The sequence below is a fragment of the Somniosus microcephalus genome, unplaced genomic scaffold, assembly GCF_052327205.1.
Source record: "Somniosus microcephalus isolate GS21.2 unplaced genomic scaffold, FLI_Smic_1.0 unresolved_chr1, whole genome shotgun sequence".
NCBI classification, from domain to species: Eukaryota; Metazoa; Chordata; class Chondrichthyes; order Squaliformes; family Somniosidae; genus Somniosus; species Somniosus microcephalus.
The window spans coordinates 100,102,380-100,107,685 of NW_028225179.1; the positions used below are offsets into that span (position 1 = coordinate 100,102,380).

The 5,306-nt window shown below is 44.3% G+C and overlaps 1 pseudogene; it reads right to left on the reverse strand.

Annotated features, from left to right (window-relative positions):
• Nucleotides 1-1,439: 1,439 nt before the first annotated feature.
• LOC147095653 (nuclear factor 7, ovary-like) lies at nucleotides 1,440-4,556 on the reverse strand (annotated as a pseudogene).
• Nucleotides 4,557-5,306: the final 750 nt, after the last annotated feature.

Here is a 5,306-nt window from a genome sequence, read left to right on the forward strand (position 1 = left end):
ACAAAGGAATGATTTATTATATGGCAGAAATATACCGCATTAGAATTAAACAATATCCACAATTGATGCAAGATTTAGAATTGATATGACAACAAAACAAACTCGCAAAATGGGTTCCGTTATCTGAAAACAAAGACCTGTCCCAGAATACCATCTTAATGAAAGTTTTACCTCAATCATGGTTGGCGCAGACTTGTGGAGGCCCTCAAAAGATCTCGGTGCCCCCTGGTTGTGTTATAGCACAAGGTCTGGAGCCGGGTTATGGAGATCTTCAGCTGGTCTGGATCCTGGTTATGGAGATCTTCAGCTTTTCTGGAGCTAGGTTATGGAGATCTTCAGCTTTTCTGGAGCTAGGTTATGGAGATCTTCAGCTGGTCTGGAGCCAGGCTATGCAGATCTTCAGCTGGTCTGGAGCCAGGTTATGCAGATCTTCAGCTGGTTTGGAGCCAGGTTATGGAGATCTTCAGCTGGTCTGGAGCCAGGTTATGGAGATCTTCAGCTGGTCTGGAGCCAGGTTATGGAGATCTTCAGATGGACTGGGGCCAGGTTATGGAGATCTTTGGCTGTTCTGAAGTCAGGTTATGGAGATCTTCAGCTGGTCTGGAGCCAGGTTATGGAGATCATCAGCTGGGCTGGAGCCAGGTTATGGAGATCTTCAGCTGGTCTGGAGCCAGATTATGGAGATCTTCAGCTGGTCTGGAGCTAGGTTATGGAGATGTTCAGCTGGTCTGGAGCCAAGTTATGGAGTTCTTCAGCTGGTCTGGAGCCAGGTTATGGAGATCTTCAGCTGGTCTGGAGACAGATTATGGAGATTGCCTGTGGGCAGGTTTAGTAGGTGTTCATCTCTTCTGGAGCCAGATTATGCAAGTTTCTATCGTGAGCTTATCGTCTTTTATTACAAGCTAGATGTGAAACTCAGCGACCCCTTGTTGCTTGAGCCCGTCCAGATCCAATGTTGCCCATGTATATACAACTGTTGTAAATTTTATGTATTTTTACTCTACTAGCCCCTGGGTGTGTGTGAACAGTGCAATCTGACTCCGGGATCACGTTAATCCGGTTTACTGACGGTGAGCGGCTCTGCTGGAATTTGTAACACAGACCCAGGATACATAAAGAGCCGCAGGCCCTCTCACGATGGAAAAACCAGGAGTGAAGAGTTCCAGATTGGACAGCTGGTGGGAGCAGCCAGGAGCTCTCGTTGGGAACTCTTCACCCTGCACAGTAACAGATGTCCCAGCCCGTGATCACAGCCCAACAGCTCAGCGCAAGGATAATTTACAATTCACCAGCCCAACACTCTCAACCGCACCACTTATTGCCAAGCCCCTTTCTCCGTGTTGTTTACTGCTGTGACTCGAAGTTACTGTGTGAGATGTGCAATATTCGCCCAGCAGTGGACATATTCTCTGCGTGCTCTGACACGTCAGTTTAGGAAGCTACGTTTCGAAATGACGCAGTTTAAGTGGAGCAGCATTTTTACCATCATCGTACAATCAGGATACAACAAAGGATAGAGTTTCTCCGTGAATGTGTCAGTGAAAGTGCAGAGATTGGACATATGATCTTCATTGTGAAAGGTCACCTGTCCTCTCTCATAATCCAGGTAAACTCCGATAGTCCTGGGATTCACATTCGGGGTTAATGGGACTAATGTGCTTTCAATAGCTCTATATTCATTTCCAGTTAACGGGGGCACAATCCAGTATCATTGTTTAGGACCCAGGTTTAACATTCCTTTCCTATTGGATGACTCTGCGCCAAACCCAAAGTGCACTCAGTCTTGTCCCTGAAGTCAACCGCCCAGTAGTATTTCCCTGATGTGAATCCCTGTGACCCCAGAGCACAGATTGCAGCATTGAGTCCCTCCGAGTTGTCCGGAAACAATAATTCTCTGCTACCGAGTCTCACACTGGTCCGGTCCACAGACAAAACAAGCTAATGATGTGCTGTGTTTGGCTCCAGGGTCAGTGAGGCTGGGACTGGGGGATATAAAAATGACATCATGTTAACAATTTTAGACAGAGGAAAGTGGACGGACACGGGTTAATATTTGATGTCTGTAGAACTGGACTCGGCAACCAACCCATAATTTCCGTATTAGTAAATAGTGCATACTGGGTACAGTGTACAGTTAGATATATTCCCAGACTCCAGTATACGGTGAACTGATATTCCAGACTGGGTACATTGTACAGTTAGACATATTCCTAGACTCCAGTATATGGTGAACAGATATTACAGGGTCCCAGTCTGATCACTGTCTAGTGAGTCCTTGGTCAGAGAGGAACACAAACATCCAGGGGTCCCAGAATGATCACTGTCCATTGAGTCCTTGGTCAGAGAGGAACACAACCATCCAGGGGTCCCAGTCTGACCACTATCCAGTGAGTCCTGAGTCCGAGGAGAACACAATCATACAGGATTCCCAGTCTGATCATTGTCCAGTGAGTCCTGGGTCAGAGGGGAGCACAATCAGCCAGGGGTCGCAGTCTGATCACTGTCCAATAACTCCTACTGGAAAGTGCGAATGTCTGGATGTCAAACAAGAAAGATGTTCTGATGCCCTCATGCTTGAATCGCTCAATCTAAGGGCCCACATAAAGAATGGCCCGTTGAGTGAGGCCCCAGAGCTACTGCCCCGGTGATCTGTACCCAGCAACAGGCAGCACATTCAGGAGAGGGGGAAGAGAGCAGGTCACTACAGAAAGTGAACACAAATCTGTGGAGTTTCTTACCTGGAGAGATGATCTGTTCATTTCCTTCCACACTGCGTAGAGTAACGGGCCTCGGAACACTGTATATTTCAGACTTGCAGATACGAGGATCTCTGCATGTTCACCTCTCTCTGCACCTTCACCTTCCTCACTTTTGTCTCAATCTTTTCAGTTCTTGCAGGACATATAATGAGAAACATCTTAATAAATGCACAGAAACGTTTAGGTTGTATTATTTACTGATGTATAATCATTGGTTTTAGTAAAATGTGAAGGGATCTGGGTGGAGTTTTCACTGACAGGCTCCAGTGATGCGATACCACGTCAGTTTTCCCCGGAATACACAAGACAGGGGTTCTTCTGCTGCTGAAGAATTTGAAGGTTCACTGATAAGTTCCTTTTATTTCTGGTATATATTTTGCCAGTAACACAGAGCTTCTTTCTGGTCTGAGCGGCCCTGAACTGGGGACAGTCGTGTTACACCTAACCTCAGCATCCCCTCGGTAGGGAGAAAACAGCCTATGTACCAGCTCATGGACGTTTCCAGGCAGCTCTGGGGAAACACGCTCACGTGTAAACATCAGACGACAAGAGGATAAGACATATTGTGATGCCCATACATTCAAATAGCTTCCTGTTGCTCAGTTTTGCACCAGAGCATTTGTTGCACGCATGGGACAGCACCCCAACAAGTTACTGCTCTCAGTGATAGCACACTTGGGACTGTGCACCAGCCTGACACTAATTTAAGGACAGGAGAGAAGGGGAGAAAACTGAGAGGCGACAATTGTTAACCTGAACATAGAAAGTTCTGTAACTTAAAGGAGCTATTCGCATGGTGAATCGATTGAGCATGCTTTAGTAGATGCTGGTATGCACTGTTTGGCTTTCAACAACAGTGTAAAGGTTAGAGTGACAGGATATAAATCAATATCTCTCCCTCACTCAGGCTCTCTGAGCCTGGTGCCGCAAAACACAGCGGGATTTCCAGCAGTAATGGTATTCAACCCTGGTAACATCTGTAAACCCAGCTCTGAGTTACACTGCTGACTGCACACCACAGTCAAACACGGGGAAGCCAAGAACTGCGCAGCTCTTTTTAAAGATATTGGTCGAGTTCTTAGTGACAGTGAGCTGTTAATTTCAGCGAAGAGTAGACTGTCCTCTCAGTTCTTTGCTAACATTGAAAACATAAAGGGGACCAGCAAGAGCTTTAATAAGCTGCCTTCAATCTGGTTCCACTTATACTGCTGGCAGTGCGAGGTCTTCACAGTGTGGGACAGTCTTGTCGGCGCTCAGAGCTCAATCCTGTCTGATACCTGTTTGTCCTCAGTTATGCTGCACATTGTGCATTGTTGTGATGGGGTTTGAGCCCAAATATAAAGTGTTGTTTACACTTACACCAATAGCTTCGTGATTGGGTTATAAAGGGTCACCTTGTGAAATGAAATACTGTCTTGCTGCTCGATGTCTACTCTTAGATTCAATATGTTCTCCTGAAGTGACGTCAGTTCCTCTTCAATTCTTTCCAAGTTCTTCTCCATTGGTCGCAGATCTTCCTTCTTTTGTCTCTTCAGCTCTTCGATTAAATGTTTCTCTTTGCCTTCAATATATCGATGGATTTCGGCAAATTGTGCGGAGATGTCTTGCTCCAGTGTTCGTGTGAGTTCCTAAGATGGTGAAATAGATCATTTAAGCAGCGAGTTGTTAAAGGTCGCTGTGTTTAAAGGTAACAGCAGTAATACTCAAATGCAGTTCTGAAATCTCCCCCTCCTGATGCCGTTTTAATTCACCTTCACATTTATTTTCATCCTCCATGGAATACAAGGCCGTTTTCAGCTGGTCCCAAAAATCAGAACTCCGCATAACCCATTTCAATGTCTGCTGTTTATTCCAAAACTGTGGGGACAGTTGTTCAAGCTTTCAACCAGACACTAGTTTTTATATTTTGTATTAAATTACTTATGTGTGTCATAGAGTCCACTGAAAACTCCGACAGAAACAGTTTCTGTGGGAATTCCAATTTTTAAAATGTCCACATTTACTGCTGGGACTCGGAACTCGCCACTTAGTGGCACTTTAGTAGGACTTCCAATGTTACTCTAAACAGTGGCCTGGCATAGCTTCATGTTAAAGCCTCACATGGCGCTGGTTATCTTATTCCCCGCAATTCAGTCAAAATGCTGTCTGAAAAATGTTTAGCTGCAATTTTCCCCGCAGTAACTTAAATTCCTATCATCACAAATTAGGTTATAAACAAACTGAAAATAAAATATAATTAGCGGAAACATAAATATATGTATCCAATGTGTCTTTAACTGCCTTCATTACAGTTTTTATTTGAATGCCTCAGCCTCTTCGAAATGTCTGGGCTTCGAGTTGATATTTTTGCCTGGAGCTTTGATTCTGTTCACTTAATCAGTTTCATTGCACTATTTAATTTAAATAACTATACGGCAATCTGTTTCATTACAATATTTACATTAAATAATTACAAGGAATCAGATTATTTGCACTATTTACATTAAATAACTATATGAGAATCAGATTCATTACAATATTTACATTACATATGTATAAGGAATCAGT